The sequence below is a fragment of the Mastomys coucha genome, unplaced genomic scaffold, assembly GCF_008632895.1.
Source record: "Mastomys coucha isolate ucsf_1 unplaced genomic scaffold, UCSF_Mcou_1 pScaffold15, whole genome shotgun sequence".
In the NCBI taxonomy this organism is placed as follows: Eukaryota; Metazoa; Chordata; class Mammalia; order Rodentia; family Muridae; genus Mastomys; species Mastomys coucha.
The window spans coordinates 31424320-31446192 of NW_022196897.1; the positions used below are offsets into that span (position 1 = coordinate 31424320).

Sequence of the window (21873 nt, forward strand, 5' to 3'; positions counted from 1 at the left end):
TTTGAGTGGGTGAGTAAAGCCATTTAAATACATAAAATGCCACATTTTTGTTGAAAATGCTTGTTACAAGAAAAACAACTTTGATTTCAGTAAACAAACTACCTAGTGTCAATGAAAATGACTGTGAATCAACTCTGTCAGCTGTTAGCATGGCAAAGTTCAGTTTTGTGTAGTTCACCATTTCATTTTGTCATTTGAAACCCCTGTTTTTCTTACATAGACCATATTGGTTTAAAGCAAGCAAACACAATGGCCCTCAAACAATTCCAGTAAACCAAGTGGCAATTAGCTACCACTCCTGGGAAATATTTTAGCACATGTTCCTGGCACTTGAAAAATCTACACCTTCAGAGCAAAGGCAGGAAAATTTGGCCAAGCAGCTAACCCGATGGAAATTCTCAAGAACGAAAACAAATGAGACCTCAGTAGGAAAGAAATAACCAATAGATGTATAACATCGCTGTATCTTAGAACATAGAAGGTAAAAGACACATGTACCTCATACAAAAAAATGTTATTTTCCTTCAAACAAATTTAACAGAGGTTAGTTAAAAACCCAGTGTGTGTGTGTGTGTGTTTCTATGTATGTGTATTTAAAAATTACAGATGTAAGAGTTAGAAAATTTAGTTTTATAGATGATCTGTAAAAGAGCAGAATCATGAAATTTGTTATTAGTATTTTGGCTAAAGTACTCATGAAATCTACAGGTACTTGAATAGACATTGGGCTACCAAGCAACAGTGAACGGTGGATCCCATGCTGTTAAAGAATTTAGAAAATATTAAAATTAAAGATTAGAATTAACTGTGAAGCCGGATGGAGGTGGCACACACTTTTAATCCCAGCCCTGGGGAGGTAGAGACAGAGGCAGGTAGACCTCATGAGTTCGAGGCCAGCCTGGTCTACAGAGTGAGTTCCAGGATAGAGAAGGCTATAGAGAAAAACTCTTGTCTTGAAAAAAAAAACAACAACAACAACAAAAAGAGTGAGTTATAAAAAAATTGGCATTTGTTGAATTAGCATCAGCTTGTAACATTGAATTAAATAAAATCAAGTACAACAAAAACACAGTTCCATGTGTCTACCCTTTAAAATGAGTATGTGTCAAAGAATTGTTAAAAAGTTAGACCGTTATTTATGCTCATAGCTGTGACCCAGGCCTATGCTTTAGATTTCTTTAAGCAATCAGAGACACTGTGATTTACATGGTCCAACCCTCCTGCCCAAACTTGAAGATATGTCTGTATTCTTTTGAGATGCTGTGATTCATGCAGAAATTGAGAGTTTACTAAGGTAACTTATATATAAATGGCATAACTTCATTCTTCTTTATGGATGAATAGAACTCCTTTCTGTATATATACTACCCTTCAGGAAAGCTGAGACTTCTCTACATGACATAATATTTACACTCAATTTTCACACAAATTCTTAAGCTTCGCCATCATCATTTGCTCCTACTGATGCTAGAGACACTTACTCCATAAAATATTGATTGTCTTGAAAACAGAAGTCTCCTTCACCTCTGTTGCTGTTTTTGAAAAAATGTCAGTGTATTTTAGCATTAGCCTTTTGAGCATTGATGATATTTAATCATCCCTAATCCATTTTGGTCTGCCAGGAAGTGATAATCGCTGTATCATTTGGAGGTGAAGGCATTGTCTCCCCATGGTTTTATGATGCCTATTTTAATTATGTATTATCTCCTTTTTAAAGAAATATATTTTAAAGATGCTGATTTCTTTGATATAGCACCCATATTGATTTAATTATTCTTTTGTATTATTATTGTGTTATAATTTAATGTAAGTATATTTCATTGCAAATTCAAATCTCCTGATCGATTTTTCTTTTAAATTTATGTTAATATTGTTTGGTATATTTAAACCATTAATATAGTATATAGCAATCTGACTTTGATCTTTGTAATTTTTATAGCTTTATTTTGAAAAAAATTAAAAATTACATGTTAGTTTTCTGTTAATATACTAGTCACATTCAAGAAATTTAAACATATATTCAACAAAATTAAAAACATTTATCTTCATTAATGTTGACATTAGTGATAGTTACCTAAAATTCAGATTTTCATCCTCAGGAAATGTAATGTTTTATAAAAGTCTTCCCTCGTTTCTTTTTCAAACTTTTTAATTTTGTATTATTATATACATATTTAACTAGTTAGATATAATGGGTTTCATCATGACATTTTTGTATATGTGGTTAATGACAATGGTCCTCATTCTATTAGTCTATTTTCTTTCTGCAACTATTTCCCCTGTTTTCTCTCCCTCTGTCTTTCCCTCTGTTTCTCTCTCTCTCCCTCCCTCCCTCTCCTCCTCCTCCTTCCTTTCTCTCTGTCTCTGTCTTTCCCTCTTAGTTATACACGGATTTTCATTTTGGATGATAATGGAGGATAGATGAGGATACTTATTTTCAGAAGTATGAGCACAACTTAAGTAAACTGAAGTAAACATCCATCTCACTAAAAGCCATTAAGTGCCTATAGATACTTGAGTGGAGGACTGGAGGTTGGTCCTTAGGACCCCTCTTCCATGGGTGATAGAATGTGGAAGAGCACAGTCTTATGAAGGTTGTGCTGACAATCACAGTGGCTGAGAAGTCAAGAATGTGATAGCCACGCTGTGCCTGGCTGAAGTTTCTCTAAGTCCCCTACCCTCTCCACATCCCCACTGTGGTATTACTTGAGCCTACATCTATCCCTTTTGATGTTGGAAGTTTTGTCTTCATCTTCTCTGAACATGAAATTTCTATTTTTTTCCTCTGTTGTTAATATAATTTTCTGCAGTGTTATTTCTGCCCTTTTTGGCCCTTGAAAAGATCCAACATCTAGTAATAGCTGGATTTGGTTTGGTTTCTGTATTCTTTCAACTCTGCCCTCATTTCATTAGTTTCTGACCTTCAGAAATCAGCGTTCCTATTTTGACCATGTAAACACCCACGTGGTGTTTTACTGAGAAGTCAGCCTAAGTAGATTCTTCGAGATCCCGTTTCCTCCAATAAATCTTTCTTTCTTCAAGAAATTCTTTAAGTAATTGTTATTTGAAAAGTGTAAAATCCCTTTTCATAGTATCTAGCTTGTTATAGAATACTTCTTACAGGTTTAACATGGTTGCTTTTATTTTAAAATTTCTCTTCCATATTAAAGCTGAAGGAAGAATTTCCATGTTAATATCTTTTCGTTTTCTATATTCCACTCGAAAGCAAACAGTTTTAGCTCACAAACCAATGTTTAACGAGTTTTAAGCAGTTTTTTACTTTAATGTGGGCATGAATTAAATCTGCAATTCTCTTGAAGAAAGAACTACTTCTTTTAAATCTCCAGTCATTTTGTTTTTATTTTTACACATCAAGAATGGGTGGTGGTAAAGCTTTCTGTAACAAGGAACCTGTTATATCCATAAGCCATGGATGAGGGAGCCGAGGTAGAACAGGGCAGCAAGTAGCTGGGGTCCTTTGGCTCTACCCAGATAGGAATCCTGGTAGACTAGAGAAGCTCTTCCAGGGCTGACACTTAGCAGCTTTTACAATCCACAGCTGTTAACAGTAGTGAGTCCCTGCAGAAAACAACCGCAAGCTGTTGCTAACAGTGCCCTCTAGAGTTACACCTCTCAGACAAGCCTCCAGTACTGGAGCCCTTAGCCTTACAGCGACTGGTGTAGAACTCTCTGGGTGCAGACAATCTGTGGCCCACTACTGCTGCTCTTGCCTCTGCCGCTGCTGGCGCCACCACCTCTGCTCTTCATGTTACAAAATCAGCCTACTCTGCCAATAATGAAGAAACCAAAACCTGGCAAGAAAATACAATTTGAGGAAAACGTTTGGGGGTGGGAGCGTAGTGTTTCAATACTAGCATAGAGGAATGGTACAGAAGGTTGTCGTTTGGTCAGCTCTGGCCAGTTTATATAGCTAAGGATGGAGTGTTTATATACACCGTGTTTCATATACACGATGTACTGTGGTCATTCCCATGGTGGTGATGTCTCTCATATACCAGTCACCACAGCCTATTTGCTAAGCCGTCACGGACAGTCTGCTCTCCATCCTGGCTGGGGATGTTTCCAAGGGCATCTTAATTGGAAAGAGACTCAGAAAGCAAGAAGTCCAGTATGGGCTGTTTGAAAGAAGCACAGCTGGGGTTTGGGGGTTGTGCCTTTAGGAGCGATGCTTTGGCAGCAAACAGCTGTGGTTGTCATGTGGCTGCCTTCAGTCAGCTATGACTGTTGAAATGGCTATGTTGGCAGGACAGCAGTCTGGCTTGACTCATATTCCTTAGGTCAAGGCTGCTAGGGGATCAGAGAAAGGTCTGACAAAGGCCTAGAAAAAAATAGTCAGTCCCATAGATTAATAACATTGGTGCTTATAGGTACTGATGAACATTACAATTAAATCATACTTAACCTTTTTTTGAATGTGTTTAACTCTGGGGGTAGCCCCACTCATCTGTCTCACAGATCTCAAGGCTCATGTGATTGAGAAGGAGGTGGTTGCAGGACCCCTCTTAACATTCATGCCCTCTCCTGATGTCTTGGGCTAGGGACATGTACTACTTGCCTAGGCTCCAATGGCCTATGGCATGTCAAGCCACAGTTACCATCAATAGTCAAGACGATTGCCCATCTATTTCCACAATCTTGAGTCCTGGTATAATGTGATTATTTTTCCCATGTTTTCATGAATGTTTCAGAAGAAAAGTATTAAATATGTATTTTTCAGCAAGTCAGTTCTGAATTTTACTTTTAATAGCTTGTGTTTTTTCTAAATTTATATTTAGCCATATAAAGTGGAATGTTTTTGTACTTTTTTGCATTGTGATTTTATACTTGACAATGCAAAGATAACAGTATCTGTGTAGATGGTGCATATTGTACATTCTGAAGCACTTTGTCCAGGATTTTCACAAAGTGTCATTTCCTTATTCTTGAGGGGCTTCTTAGTAGATTGTTTTAAGCTAAAGATTAAGAAAAACAAATTATTCACATCATTCTGCTTCCTAATCACATGCTTTACTGCAGCATTAAGGGCAGTACCCAGATTCTGGGCACGTGGGACAAGCCACTGTGCTACGGAGCTACATCTCCAGCGCTTTAATCAATCTATCTGTGGTTGCAGATCCTGTGTTATTTTCAAATACACCTACTTAAAATAACACTGCACTGGTACTCTTCTATCTGTTATTTGTGTCCAAAACCAAAAGTAATTAGGCTGAAATACCTGAAATAATGTATAATCTTTATTCAGTCAGAATCCACTTAATTGTGGTCATTATTTAGCTATTCATTTCAGGGTTTTAAAGCAAAATGCCCATGTATCCTCCATTACTTTTGTGAGTTAGGTTAGGTCACTTTACCTCATTAAATACACTGTGGCTTCAACATAAATAAATTATGCCTCATACAGCCTTCGAGCCCAGATAAAAAGTAGCAAATGTATGACTCTACGCCTTGTTATCTGTGCCTAAGTGAACTATCTATGTCCTGGCTGGCTTTAAAGTCTTGAATTTTAGGAGAACAAAGCTGTCTTTAATAACTAGTTTGTTTCCATAGAGGGAAAAAAAAGTCCAAAGTCCTCCATTAATTTTCATTGTTACATTAAAACTAGCTTTGCTCTGGTCTTCTCATCTGTACTTCATTAAGTCACATTCTGTGGTATAATGTTGCAAGTTTTGGAAATGCAGAGACAGTTCAAGAAATTGATTCTATTTGTTCTTTCTGTTCAATAGACCTTTGATCTGAAATGTTCAATGGTGCCTGGCTGTTCCACGCAAGCCACTTTTAAACCATTGTTCGCATTGTAATAGCCTTGTTATCAGGTTGTGTGAATTAATTCCATCACATTAAGAGGAGGAAGTTAGATTCACACAGCACAGACTAATAGCTGTCTCCTGTTACTGGCCAATTGATTGGGTAACCAGACGACACACCACGTTTATAACAATTCGGTTGTTTTGCAAGGTGGTCTTAATTTCAGAGTTTCATAATGACAATAATAAATTTCGATTTCCCCAGGACACCTTGCCTAATAGGCTTTGAGAATTTAACAATGTATACTGAAAAATATCACAATGGACTAAACCACCACTCTTGGTAAAAATCCCTGAATCAAAAACAAAACAATGAATAAATCCTTCTGTTTGGTGAAAAACCCACATATAAACAAAAACAGAAGCCACCCACAAACTCAAGGGCCACATCTCTTGGGCAGGAGTCATCTCAGGAGAAATACTGAGTTCCTCCAGGCAGCTCCTGTCATATATTGGGCACTGAGCAGCTGTTGATTTCTTTTCAAAAGGAGAGAAGGTTGGGGGCATAGAGTAGGCTACTCGATCCATCACTGAACTGTTGCTCCAAGAAACAATATTGATTGGCCAAAATGGGACACACATTATGAATGCCTACATCACATTGTTCATCCTGGCAATTGTTAGGTGGAGTTAAAAAACAATCTGAAAGATGAAATTAAAAAAACAAAAACTTTTCAAATCATCATTTAAACAAAATTATCATTTGATGAGACAGATTTATTTCTCCTCTTAGTTCAGTTTGTAAATATGAAATCAGGCCAGTTTACTTATTTAATTACTCCTACTTATTTCACAAGATCAAGAGAACACATTTTCCTGAAAGCTAACTTCTTGCTCTTGAGATATCCAACTACAGACAGATGACAATGAAATATCCAACTACAGACAGATGACAAAGTCCCTGCTGATAACCATTTACATAAGATTCCTTCTGGAGGTGTTACGGTTGCCTGGGTCAGATCCATTACTCTGATGATACATCAACATACTTGTGACATCCACCTTGGATGCTAATGCTTGCCTCTGGGATGACTGACCAGCCCTCTAACCATACTGCTTACTTATTAGTCTGCTTTCCCAGTGCTGAGTCATTACCCATCTTGGCATGACAACTTATTTCCTGCCCTCTAAATCAGCATGCACCCATCCTTTATGAATCCTTCTACAATTTGCTTATGGCTAAGGTGAACTTTTCTCAGTTCTGGACTTGTGTAGTTTGTCTGACCTTATAGTTATTGGAAGGAAAATTACATTAGACAATTTAGGCAGAATGTCTGTTCTACTGAGAGCATCCAAGAAACGCCCAGTTGTACATTTGGAAAGTCCTTTTTCACATAGTCTTTACAGCTATGCTGGAAATCTCTCCCATGCATTTTATATCATGAATACTGCTCAGAGCCAACTTTCCACACCTATCCCTTGTTTTCAAGGTGGGAATTAAGCAGGGTGTGGTGGCATACACCTTTTATTCACAACATTCAGGAGGAAAAGGCAGGAAGATATCTGAGGGTTCAAGGGCAAACTTGTCTACAAAGCAAGTTTCAGGACAGGGCTGGTACACGAAGAAATCCAGGCTTTGAACCACACCCTAACCTCCCCCCTTAGTCCCCCAAATCTTAAGGCCCATGGAGATGAAAATAAGGAAAGTGTTTACAGAATGCTTGGGCCCCTTGTGGTGCTCTAGGCATCTCTCTATAAATCTAGATTTTTTAAAACCACAGAAGGAGTCTCGCTACTACCAAACTTTATTTTAAAAGCAATTAATTTAACACTGCCTCTAAATGCTCTATGCATTTAGTACAAACAAACCTACTTTTGGTTTATCATTCAGCATTTTCTGCACTCCTTTCATAGGCCCATGAGTCATTGTTATTTATTGTTCTAATTACATTTTGTATCTTTGGTAGCTAAGGCCATAGTTACTACTTTACTTGATGGTCCTTTAATGCTTGAATGTCTATCTTTCGTGGCGATTCTTTGCATTGTGTTTACTCCCTTACTGTATCATCTTAGCATTCTTCTGGCTTGGATGCTGCATAGCTCATAGTGTTCTTCACAGTTTCTTCCTTTCTCTTGCTGTTGTTCTTGAGAGAATACCATGTGTACTGCATGATACAGGTATGGATGCCTCACCTGTCAGTTAAAGAGCCTATGGCTTATGGCCTAGGAAATAATAGGAAAAGGATACTGGGAGAAAGCCAGGCAGGAGATTCCCCAGGGAATATGTGACAAGATGGATGCATGGTACCTGAGCACAGGAAACCAGCCAGGTGGCAGAATGGGGGCTAGAATAAATTGGGATATTTTAAGTTTTATCTAGTCAGGGAAGAGCCTCGCTATATGGTATCTGTAAATATATTTTGAGGCTGAGTCTTGTTTCTGGGAGCATGGGGCTAGGAGGAAGAGTTAGGACTTCAACATGTTGTGGTTGTAGTTTTTGTTTTGATCCAGGACTTTACTGGATCCATGCCTTTCAACCTCCTGAACTTTTCTTCCCTTCCAGTGTGTCCAGGGAACCTACATATGGAAGTGCATTCTTCCCTTGCCATTTGGTCTGCAAATAGAGGTGACCATAGGAGTTGGATTTCCATTTGTTGTTCACCTCTCCATAAGAAAACACGACCAGTTTCATTAGGTATCATTTTCTTACAGAGGCTGGCAGACAGGATTGTTTATGTTTGAGACAGAAATATGAAATGGCTAGAATAAAGTACTCACACACCATATTCCAGTCCAAAGTACACCGTCCACACCTCTGTATTCACTGTATCAAGTCTTATATTCCACAGGGATGTGCTGTCTACTTGATTATTTGGACAGTTAGGACTTTTTAAATCTTAAACTATTCATCTGTGAAAAGGTTTTCAAAAACCTCATAGTATGATTTGTCTTACCATCCAACATGTCATATGCAGACCTTGAAAGAGTCCATATGGAACTAAGCAGTACAATAAGGATTCCTTTCTAGGTCCAGAGGAAAATGGAACACAAATTTTCACTTTAAACACCCAGCCTTTGAGTTCTGCTCTTGTTTTTCTGTCATGAGAGCTTCTTAAGGGAGTTTTTTTTTCTGTTTATGTTGATCCATGTTGTTTGAGAAAAAATTATTTTAAGGAAAGTATTAATTGGTTTTCTATCCTCTCTGGAAATTTAAGGGCCAGATTTATGTGTCTCTAGCATCTCATAAAGAATGTGTTCATCTCAGAATGATTATGTGGTTTACAGAAACAGATCTGAAAGGCCATCAGAATACACTCACTTGGGCTGGGGATTCAGCTTGCTTAGATGTACAAGGTCCTGGGTACAGTCTCTAATGATAACTATGATGACATGGAAGTGTTTCTGAAAACATGCACTTGTTATTAATTAAAACATTGTCTTGTGTACATATAGAAGGATTGTGCCAAGATCAAACATTTTCAGAGTGGTTTGCTTCCTCAGAAAATCCTCAAGACCATTAAGCTTTCTTCCTAATTGCCATCCTGGGGATCAGCTCATCTTACTTGGGGATGCACATTGGCAATATCTAGACCAGGTAGTACACAGGGACCTGCCAGGTTTTGGCAGATCCCTCTTGGAAATGAAGAGAGCCTTCTCAAGAAGGTCTGCTGCAGGCATGGCTCACTGGGAGGAATCATTTACCTGGCTGCTCCACACACTAAAAAGAAAGGGAGATCCTGGGGTTCAGAGGGAAGAGGACTGTCTTTTCCCAGAGTCTTCAGCTCAGGCATGGCTCTGCCCACAAGGAGAAAAGACCCAGGTTTTGAGTAGGTAGCTGGTTGGTTGAACCGTGCTTTTCCCCTGACTCCTGGCACCGGGTCCCTCAGGTGGAGATTCTGAAACAATGCATATACTACTGTTTTAAAAATGCTTATTATGCTTTAGATGGACTACTATGGTAATTTCAAAGTATATGAAATTTTCTTACAGATTTTTTTTTAAAGTAAAATTTATTGTTTTGATGCCAGAATCCACTATGAATTTCACAATCTCTTTTTGAGTTATCAGGGTTTTGTCGTCTGTGGGCAGCCACACTGAAACGGTTGTCTCCTTGCTATTGTTGTTTTGTTCCTCTGTCTATAGTTTACATAGGGTGGATTACAACAAGGCAGATTCAAGCTATGTAATGGGTACTGTTTCTAGTAAAATAGCATAGAATTCAGAGTGTACTTATTCAAGTGAAAATTCTGTCACTTTCTAAGTCACTTAATCAGGACACTTTAATTTCTACCACTGCTGAATTCAGATCATAATATCTGCCCCCTATCTACCTCTCTGGGAGGCTGGGAGGATTAATTAGATAAAGCACTTAAATCTCCTCATAGAGACGGGGGACATATAAAGGATGTTATTATTTCTAGGAGAGAATGAAGTGGTGTCTTTTTTTTATGGACAGTCCACCCTTCTGGGTTTTTTCCTCTTCATTCAACTGAAGTGCCAATTTGGTGGGTTTTAATTTATCCTGTGAAACCCTTCTCATCTTCAAGTAGTTGTGCTTAGAGAAAAGATCTTCGAGTACTTCCTCTGATGACGGGAATTGCATGTGAGTCCTGAATTTCCTGAATGGTACAGTGTTTTTGCCCTGCTCCTATGTGATTATAGCATTTGTCAAGAAACAAGCCATGCCTACATTAAAGACTATGATCTGTCCCAGATATTGAGGTTAGTCTCAGTCCCAAATTCTGCCAAGAAGTACAACAGCAAATCTTAGTCAGCTTAAGAGTTAATTTCTAGGTGCTGGGTGTCTCTGTCCAAGTTAAGTCCTGCTTTGAATGCACCACATTGTTCAAGCTGACCTCCCCATCTTTAAACAAGAGGCATGAAGGCTTTCCACTTGCTGAAAACTGAAATGCTCTGTGTTAGATCATCTAAGCAATAAGAAGATGAGAAAATGGGAGCACAGTCTTTACTCACTCTGCCCTAGAGCTTGACAGGTCCTTTATTTGTAAACTGCCTTCAAGCAATAGTTTTTTTTTTGTTTTTTTTTTTACATATTTTGATCACAGAGCCTTCTGATATTCTCCTAGAATTCTCACTGTTAGTTACAGAGTTAAAATATATTCATTTTTTTCAGAGCTTTAGTGGGATTTATTTTTCAGCCATTTTATTGGACTTTACCTGGCTCTTGCATGTATGGGTTTTAGTTGTAGAGTTTGGTTAGAAAAGCATTTGTGTTTTGGTAACTGTAACTGATGCTTAAAGCCCAGAGTTGTGCCTTCTGTCCAGTGCCATGGAAGCCCTTACAGTTGGTGATGGGTGTACTTTGTTTCAGAAGGAAGTGAGACTGCATCCACCAGAGAGTTTGGGAAGTAGCCACAGTCAGGGACATCATGGGGTATGAGATTATTCCCAGTACTTCAGACTGGCCTGAAGTGACCTCACATTTCACCCATCCTAGAAATGAAGTCAATCTGTAAATCTTCACAAGTTAAAAATCAAAGACTCCTTTGAAAGCTGAAATGGGGCTATTGAGATTGTCTGAATCTGGTTTTCATATTAATAGGCTCACTTTAAAAAGCTAAGATTTCTTATTTTCCTTATAATTCTCATACTAAAGGGAAAAGGAGAGACGTGGCTTTCCTAACAGACTAATGCCAGACTTGCTTGGGCAACCCCCAGCCATGATTGTGGAGACTTGGGAGAAGAAGAACAGACAGAGAGGAGTGCATCGGGACAGGAAAAGGGGACTTAGAGTTAACTCATCAGCAAGTCTGTCTGTCACATGTAGAAACAAGGAAGAGGTAAAAGTTCTCTTAGGACTTGCCACCCACTGACTCAGGCCATGCTTCGAATGCCACACTGCCAGCATAAACATTATACCCTTGGTAGAAGATACAACAGTAGGTAGGCAGATGGACACGCACTTGGAGAAGGGAGAAATAATTTATTTTTTTCCTTAGCGATCACATAGCTTTTCATAGTATTGGCATCTTTATATACTAACCCCACCAAAGTAATAGCTGTATATGATGCTTTCTTTTGAAACATTCACAGCCAAGAGAGACACCAACATTACGATAAAATAACCTGAGTTTTAAGGTTTTAATCAAGGATTTAATGAGTTTTAAAGTTTTAAGGAGAGAGAGTGTTGGTCTTGAAGTGGCAGTATATTCTTAACAACTGCATCCCCTCCTACTGCAGGCCCATCAATCAGATAAGGTAAAATTTAGAATAGCAGTCACCTCATTGGATATCATGCTTTTGGTTATACACAAAGAGATGGTACCTTAGTTAGAGTCTTACTGTTGTGAACAGACACCATAACCAAGGAAATTTTTATATGGACAACATTTAATTGGGACTGGCTTACAGGTTCACAGGCTCAGTCTGTTATCAAGGTGGGAGCATGGCACCATTCATGCTGGCATGGTGCAGGAGTAACTGAGAGTTCTATATTTTCATCTAAAAGCCACTAAGAGACTGGCTCCCACAGTGACACTCTTCCTCCAACAAGACTACACCGACTCCAACAAGGCCATGCCTACTAGTAATGGCACTCCCTAGGCCAAGTATATTTAAACCACAACATATGGAAATCACAAAACTATTCTCTCTCTCTCTCTCTGACACACACACACACACACACACACACTAGAAAGTTACAAATATATTTCAAAATGAAAGAAAAAATATTAGAGCCAGTTAGATAGTTATGCTTAAGTTAGGTGTGTTTTAGTTACATTTATGAATTTAACCCCATAACATCTCTTGTGTCATACCTAAGACCACTAGTTATCTGACCAAGACAATTCTACTGGTTAGTTTTTAATTATCAACTTGGTAGAGCCTGGAGTCACCTGGACACAGGGAAGCTCAATTGCAGAATTGTCCAAATCAATTTGGCTTATGGCTATGTCAGTGAGAGATTGTCTTGATTGATGATTGGTTCAGGAGAGTCCAGCCTACAATGAATAACACTCCAATCTTAGGAAGTGAGGTCAGACAATGTAAGAAAGCTAGATGAGCATGAGATGAGCTAGAGAAGGAGCCAGTAAGCGTCATTCTTCCATGGTTTCTTCTCTGGTTCTGTCCTTCTCTGGCTCCCATCGCTTTACCTCAGAGATGGATCATGACCTAGAAGTATAAGATGAAATAAGGCCTTTCCTCCCCCAAGTTAATTTTTTTTTTTATTGCTGCAACAAGCAACAGAAAACAAATTAGAAGAGCCATAGAGTTAGTAACTGGTTAAAGTCAGGCTTAAAATGAAGGCAGATGATCTTGCAAGAATAATAACCATATCACTAGCCTATCTTACACTAGAATGATAGAGGTCTGGTGTTTGATAAAGTGAAGCTCTAAGCAGCAAAGCAAAATTCAAGAGCATCAGAAATCAAGACACTAGTGGGAAAAGGTATAACACTGTTAAGATTCTTTTGTGTTAAAAAAAATATTGGCTTAAAAATGGAGATATGTGCACAAGGATTTAATGCATCTAGACTTCGGCAGTTGAATGGATAGAAGATGTGCTTAGCGGCAGCTCTTTCACAGTTCATATGGACCTGTGGGGCACAGGTCTGAGAACTCAACTTCTTCACATGAAGAAGCAGATTCTCCTGCACTGGCCAAGTGGGAAAGGTGGTGCCTAACTGTGGTAACAAGGCGGCCAGTAGTCGACATATACTGAGATCCTTTACAAAAAAAGTAGCTGCTCAGCAAACACCACAGACACCCCTAGCAGTCAGCGATGAGCTGAGAATATGCTCCTTTCCATTTTTAAAAATCCCACTATTGAGATAAAGAGAAGAGAAAAACTTCTCACTTTATTCCTTTTTTTATGCTTTTTGATTGCTGAACTATGCAAAAGTGTTACCTAGCCAAAAATATTTTTAAGTCTTCTATGAATCCAGTATTCATAAGCTTATGTAACTTCTTCACTCCCAAACTAAAGGAACTTGTTATACATGCAATCCAATAAGGTTACCATCTAGTAGATAAAAGAGTTTATTCTTTCAGCAGGTTTTACTTTTAGGAACTTTCTTGAGAGTTAGCTCTTACAATTGTTCCTAGCCCTTCCACACTGAGAAATGAAATTGTAGGTATTTTATTGTTTAGGATTTATATAAATTTTGATATCATCAAAACAATGTACAGACTCTAATCTATACAACTAGGGAAGACTCCCAAATGCTTTGATATACTGATATAAAACTGTCGAGGTATAATAGAGGTTATCCATGCTCAAGCCACATACTTACCTATTATTTTCTGTCATTATTTAGTGTATATTAATTTCCTCATTTCAACCCAAGACAACGAACCTCGGGCAGTTTCAACAACCTTCCAGATTTCACATAGGTGAAATCACGTTGGCGGAAACCATATTTGGACCTTGGTCAATCTTCAAAGCTGTCCTCTTTCTACCCAGGCAATCTGTTGCAAAGTCCTCTCTATGCCTGGTTCTGTGTCCCTATTTACAATGCCACCTGTGCTGCCCCCTGCCGGTTTCTGCTGGCATTGCATGGTAATCAGCCCATACACCATCCAGAGGAAACAATCAGTTCCTGTTGGAGCATATCATTTAGGTGTATTGATTCCAAATTTGTAATTGCTTCCCATGAAAGCTAAGCATAGAGTATAAATTGCCACTCACCACATAAAGTTGATGACTTTCTATGCCCAAATGATTTGACAATTTGTGATTTCTCCCCCAGGAGGTTTCTTTTGCTAGCATTTTTCAAGGCAAAATATCCAATCCCTGTCTAAAATGATCAAATTTTGCCCTGAAGCAAACTTGTAAATTTTTTTTGCAAAGACTCGTGAAACTTCACAAGGCAAGAGATCAATAATTTCACACTGTTCCATTCTCACCGTACTCCTCAGTATACAAACTGCCAACGCAAAAAAAAAGTTAAGATTCAAGTGGCGAGTGGGAACTCTCCCCCAGCCTTTTAAAAATAAAGCAGTATCTTTAAAATAGATGTGATCAATTTGTATTCAAAAGTTTTAGGAAAAGCAAAAATAAAATAAAATAAAACTGAGCTCAGAAATTTAGTTACTTTTACATAAACAGCAGACATGTGTCTCAGTCCTTGTACCAGCCTATCACATGTTCTGCTCTCCCCAGAGTACTTTTGAGTTTTTTTGACTGTGTGTCTGTTGTTGTAACTTTTGTTATAAGCCAGGATTCAGACAAGTGGCAAAATAGCATGTGCACTGCAGCCACATCGAGGCACTAGAAAGGCTGCTGCTCCTGCTTAGCAGTACCCAAGTTAAATCTTAGCTAATATGAGCCAATACTAAGACAAGCTCTATCATCTTCTCTCGGATGCTCAGTCTTCTTTATCTTGGTGCATCCAAGTCGTTAATGTTTCCTTGTGATTAGCTCTTAGTCTTTTATTCTTCTTGCAGAGTTCTATCCGAGAACTCATTTCATTCTATGGCTTTGACTATGCCTTCAGCATAGAGAATGCCCATATTCTCTTGCCAATCATACCCCTTCATCTGACCGTCTGTTATTTATTTTGTCGCTGTTTACTGGCAATTTGTGCTCTTTGATAATTGACTCCTCTTCATGTTAAACTCGCCAAGGTAATCCCAAGCCATGTCTTTCTTCTGAACTTTTATTTTTTTTTATTTTATTTTATTTTTTTTTTATAAAATAAGCATGCATTCAAATACACAGTGCTTGAAACCTTGGATCATAGGGTAAGTATATAACAAGAGCTGGGAGTTAGCATAGAAGAACATTTGGAACCAGGCATATCTGCATGGCCTGGGAGCTTTGCCCCAAGTCACTAATGGTCATGAGAGAGAAAAGCAGGCAGAGTTTTGTCAAACAGAAACGGAGTATAATTTTGTGGTGAAATATATGTCTATTTAACTGCCACCAACCATTGAACTCTTCTGAAGCAACAGAGGATCTGTAATGAGAATTCCTTCAGTCTGACAGTGACTTTAATGCAGGAACTGACCTAAGGCAACTAGAAAAATATATAAGTTAAAAATAAAAATAGCTTCTGATGTCATATAGCAATCTTGTGAAGGATGTACAAAGACAGATGCATATAAAATTAAGCACATGTAAGTGGCATAAAATTTACTTACAAAAAGTTGAAAAGTTTAATTTTCTCAACTAATATTGTGTTTAGAAATAAAATTCCCAAATTCTAAACACAATATTAGTTGAGAAAATTAAAGAGCTTTGAGAACATAACTAATTAAATATTGTTTTCAATGTACCCTAAAAGTATTTTTTTCAAATAAAAGAAACATATCAAAACCTGATTAAGATTTTGACCCTTAAATATTCAAAGTATGAGGTCAAAAATCCATTTTAGCTTTAAGGTGGAAAAGTCAGAATATTGAACTTTTTTGTTTATTCTGGCTGCAGAAATTAGTTTTTACATTTTGCTATTTACCTTACTTACTTGAGGTAGCTAATTGGTTTGAACATAAATACCTAAACACTGAAAGAGAAGACTATATTGATAAAACATTACAGCATCATGGCTACTGAATTCTGTCAGGAGTGCTGTGGACCTACATGCATTTACTTTCTGAATTACATGTCGAATATTTTGTGGGAATGCATATTTCTTTAAATTGAGTAACTAAATTCATGTTAATATAGTATCGGTTTATTGAAGTTCAGATTTCAGCTCAGGCAATACAGAACAGTGTGGAGCTAGATTTAGAGTGAGATCTACATATTCCATACAGATGGAATCAGTCCATGAATGCATGTTGGTATCATCCCTGCCAGTCCTAATAAAACTCTATCTTTGATGTGTTTGAACAAGACGTACGTTACACATGAAAACTGAAACATCAACCATTATATACCCTTTAAGTGTAAATGAAATAATTTTACATCCACACAATATTTTTAAATGTTGACTTTAGCAAAAACTTAAAAATCCTCTGCAATTTGAAATGAAAATTCATGATGCACAAAATTATGAAGGAAAACAATGTCTACTCCAAATAACCCATAACTTTTTTGAATAAAATTTCAGTGTTATGATTTAATCTTTCTCATTTACGCTTTCTCAGTGCATTTGAATTCATAGTGTTTTCATATGCAGTATAACATTTAATCTGCCCAATACCCTTTGTGAAAAGTGGCAACATTACATGCTTAATGGTGAAAGAAGTCCCATGGAAATGAATGGCTGTCTTCCTCATCACAAACAGGACCAATTGCAAACCAAATGCTGGAGGTCAGATGCTCTCCATTCCAGTCCAGGAATCTTTTAAGTAGACCTTAATGATGCTCTGTCAAGTCCTGAGAAAATCTTCATCCCTGTCTTATTTACGTGCAAAGGATACATGATAGAGATACAGATATGACAAATTTTTCATTTGCCTTTGTTGACTTTTCTTTATCTAAGCATAGCTTAATCAGAATGCAAAATCTGCTTGTATTTGTTGCCTGATGAGTACAGACATGTGTGTATACATGAAATAAGTGCTTAAAGGATAAAAATGTTGTTCTTTCTTTGATTTTTTTATTACATAAAGATGGTTATGAGTTTTAGAAAAAAAATGGGGACAACAAAAGGAAATCTCAAAAGCCAAGCAGACATCAAAGTCTACAGGGAGATGACTTGATCTAAATGGCTTATTTACTTTCTTGCTCCCTTTTACTTTGACTAATGGTAGCAACTGACTCCACTCCCGAATCACGTGAAACTCATGTTCTTTCACTAACCTGTACCCCTTACGCCAGTGACCTGAGTGTTTTGACGTGCAATAGTAAAAGAACAAGTGTATACTATGTATAATTTTAGACATAACCCACCTGGCATCAGTCTGCATCATTGGTGGTTGCCTAGTCACGTATGATTCTATAGACATTTTTTAAACCTAATGTTACTATATAAATTATCTAGTGACAATAAGTCAGTTACTAAGAAGTCACTAGGAAGGCAGTCTGCTTTTGAAGTCAATAAAACACAGGCAGAAATCTGTTACAGTAACTTATGTCCGGACTTTCATTCTCTAACTTGTGTGAACTTGAAATCATGTTTTGGGACACAAGCCTCTCTCTAAAAATGACTAGCATCCCAAGATGTGTCTTGAAAGTTCATTACCAAAACAGTAGAAAAATAGGAGAGATTCTAACAGGCTTCTCGTCTCTATGTGACTACCCAGTAGCAGTGTTCAACAGAATTTGTTGACCTTCGAGTCTGTACCTTCTGTGACAGGTAGAGGACACATTCCAATCAAGTGACTTTCTGGTTTTTATAAGCAAGAAGTTGTATCAAATGTTTTAACTTGAAAACAGAAGTGCTTGTTTCTAGTTTTCCCTGCTGCGTCTTGAGCTCACACACCCTTGCACACAGTGTGAAGGCTCTTTGCATTTGATGAGAGGCACGAAGAACCAGGCACAGTGCGATCCACATGGGAAAAGGTGCCACATGATTCAGTTATGCATCAGTCACCCTCAGATGGTGACAGAAGGTGTCATTCTAGGCAACAGGTCACTGAGAGAGTGCCACTTTTATGTATGCACACTCAGTTGTATCTTGTGCACATTCCACACCTCCTAATACAGACTGAACATGTTTCCTCTGGAATCACGTACACAATATGCAGAATGGCTATGCAGGAAGATTCCATGGCAACCGCACATGCAGAGCTTGGTGATTTTATTTGAAAAGAAAATAAGTTTACCTTTACCCAGCTATAACTTTTTAAAAAGACACTATTCTTTAGATATATTTGATTCAAACTTGAAAACTAGTGCTGCACAATTTCTTGAGCAGTATCTTATCTTTGGGGCTTTCTGAATAACCTATAGGCTATTCATTCTTCCCCTTAGAAGCCTTGGAGGTATTTTTCTGTGCTGTGTACATTTTCATCCAAAGGAATATTTTCTTCTCATTCCCTTACATACCTTGGGACATTTTCCTCCCACTGCACCTTAGAGGACTGTTTAAGACCCTACCCACTCCATCTTCTCTTACTTTCACCTGAAGGGCAAAATCCCTAAGATCTTGACACAAATACTGATAAATACATGGAATTATTAAAGGTGCCATCTCAGCAGAAGAGGATGGCTGCTGCCTTTGTTCTCGGGGGAATACATATTTCACCCAGTAGCAAGACACCCAACTGTGGCTACAATCAGAAACCTCTGAAATGCCTTTAAGCTAATCATCTTTGAACATAAGCCTTTGTTGTTGTGTGAGGGATCGTCTAGATTCAAGGCACAAACGTCTGTTTTATTCTTATTTCTTTCCACCTTGAGTGAAGCGGCATCAAGCTTGTCCCCACTGATGGTGAGTGAAGTGCAGGGATCTGTCAGCATTCACCCTGGATGAAGACAGTTTGAGAAACCCAAAGCTCTGTAGAGAGGGCTCAGGAGAGAGCCAAACAGAGTGTTTGCAAAAGAACATTTTATATGTTTTCTTGTGACAGCACTAGTTTAACAGAAAATAGTTGGAGTGTGCCAAAAAGGGGGAAAAATGAAAGACACTAGTAGTAAGTTAGGCTTGCATGACATGATGGATCTGGGCTATGACAAACCGAATTGGAACAAAGCTTCCCTGGGGAGCAACTATACCAGGTTTGCTGAATTGTATTTCTTGATTTCTTACTGTGCAACAGTGCTTTTTACTGTTAGATTGACTAGGCTTCAGAATATTTTTAAAATTGTACAAATCAAAATCCATGTAGCTTAAAAATGAAGGATGTAAAAGGTTTAGGAGTTTGATGTATTGAAAGGCATTCTGTATTCCCTCATGTGAGTATTAAATATACACTTTGTCTGTTTGATGAATTTCAAATCTTTGTGGGAGGCAGTACACAAGAAAGCAGTTTATGAGGCTAGAAACCCTGGTTGGAAAGGGCACAGGCTGCAGCTCATCAAAGCTCCTTTCTTCTGATGCCACCCAATTATGCCCAGGCATTGCAGCAGCCTATGTGTGTAGATTCATGCCTGTTCTAAGATAGACATATGACCCATTTGTTTTTTTAATCTAGTGTCCTCCTAACACAGGGGCATCATTTTTACTGCCTATCGTACCTATGGTCACTCAGTGATCCATACACCACAATGGGAAATCAAATGAATAATAATATAAAGGAGGGAATAAAAATTATCTCGTATTCAGTAAACTTGGCTTGTTTTCATTTTCCACATGACACCAAATATCTCAACAATCTGATTGTATAAATCATATAAATTGTCATTATAAGAAATTTGAACAGAAGGCTAAAGAGACAGATTCTACTACATTCTCAGATAACTTTCAGGTATTGGAGTTACAGGCATAAAGATTTAGTGTTCCTCTCATCAAGGAGGAATGAATTTGAATAATTAACAGCATCACGATACTGTAATATAAGTGCTGATTGACAGACAAGCTCAGAGCAGATGAAGGTGGCAAGTCAGCTCAGCCACAGCTTCATGACTTTCCCTGATGCTATGGCTGAGGTATAATGGAGGGGAAAGAAGATGGTGATAGGAGAGTGACTGAGGTTTAGGAAAAGAAGTTGACACACTAAGGACTAAGAGATAAACAGTACAGCTACATTCAGAAGTATTAAAGTGTAAAACACACACTGAAATGCTGATGGTAATGCAAAGGAATAAAGCAGATTAATTAATGAAAAATAGGAAGTAATAATATTCACCACTGGAATTTCCCTGTGTGTAAAAAAATCAGAAACTGCTAGACTTCTATAGCACACTGAAACATGCAAAATGTGAGGCAATGTTACAAGTTCTTTTAGACTTTCAAGAGATACCTGTAATCTGGATCCTCTCATGAAATCCCTTGATTTTACATACATAAAAGCTGAAGAGTTCTGTTTCAGCCCATGCTCCTTGCCATCTTCCTTCTTCTCCAGGATACAGTAAGTAATGTGTAATTATAAAGATACGGTGTAGAGAAGTCTTTGAATCTGAGTATACAGAAAGTGTACCCTTTCTGGGTAATCATAAGATTCAGACAATCTGACTTGAAGATACCTGAGTTAGACTGAAACTTCAATAGGTATTTAAAAGTGGGAGAAACAGCTTATCAGAAAGGCGATTCAAGTATACGGGTGCTAGCCCGTAAAGAGGCAAAGAATGTAGGTATTGGCAAGAAGTAAGGTTTGTCTGAAAGTCTTGGTTGGAAGAATGAGGAAGCAGAGAGGATATTAGAAGGATGCAGGAGATGATAAATGAGAGGATAAAATCTGAGAATTCTCTTGTGGCTTGAAAGGAACATTGGCTGGACTACCCTGTCGCATGTAATTTTTAAAACACTCTTGCTCTTTGCCTGGTGCCACGGTCCGCACTCTGACCTCTCCTGGTTCCCTTACCTCCAACTAGATCATAACCATCCTACAACCAGGGAAATCTGGGAGGAGCTGCTGTCTGCACTCCACCGGCCCCTTTCACCTACCTTGCCAAGCCTCCATCAACTGCCCAGACTGCTCTCTGTCTCCTTTTGCCCACCTTAGCTCCGTGGATGGAAAACACTATATAGTTTTATTATTTTAAAACTAGCCAGATAACTCAAAGGCTGGGTGAAGAATCTCCTGTCCTAATCTTCTTAGCTAACAGCTAGCTCCTGAAGACCAACCTAGGTGCCCCAAGACCTTCCATGGTTGTTTGTGCCTCTCCTTCCAAAGCCTGACTGGCAGCAAAGAACTCCTAACTTCCTGTGCCTTCTCTTCCTCTTAGGACCCGGAAGTCCCACCTTTCCTTTCCCCCAGCAAATGGCTTTTTTGACACAATCAAGAACCAATTAGGGAATCATGCTTTGCCATCAGCTTCTCCTCTACACTACCCAAAGTCCAATTACAGAAAATGGTATGTTGTTACAGCATAGCAACAGTTGGAATAAAAAGTTTCAAACAAACTTGGTCAAGTAGACTTTACTAATTTTGCCCTGCTTTAATATTTTTGGATAAAAGTAAAGTAAGATCAATTTATTCGCCAAAACATATTAGAGAGTTACGGTTTCTAAGTTAGTATTTTAATGTTTGCAGGTATGAGTAAACAATGAATATAAAAATATATAAGTCACTCTGCTTCTATTCCTGAAATTTAAAATCTATATGAAAATATTATACATATACATATATACCAGAACCTTACCTGTTTTCAATC

At 38.1% G+C, this 21873-nt stretch overlaps 1 protein-coding gene and 1 long non-coding RNA gene across 6 annotated transcripts in view; both read left to right on the forward strand.

The window, feature by feature from the left end:
• Arhgap15 (Rho GTPase activating protein 15) overlaps positions 1 to 21873 on the forward strand; it is a 611414-nt gene that overhangs the window by 144467 nt on the left and 445074 nt on the right. The gene's annotated exons all lie outside the window — the stretch shown is intronic.
• Positions 9 to 21873, forward strand: part of LOC116090138 — a 28224-nt gene continuing 6359 nt past the window's right edge. Inside the window, exon 1 of the long non-coding RNA XR_004118577.1 lies at positions 9 to 21573. This is a non-coding gene — a long non-coding RNA (uncharacterized LOC116090138). The remainder of the gene's footprint in view (positions 21574 to 21873) is intronic.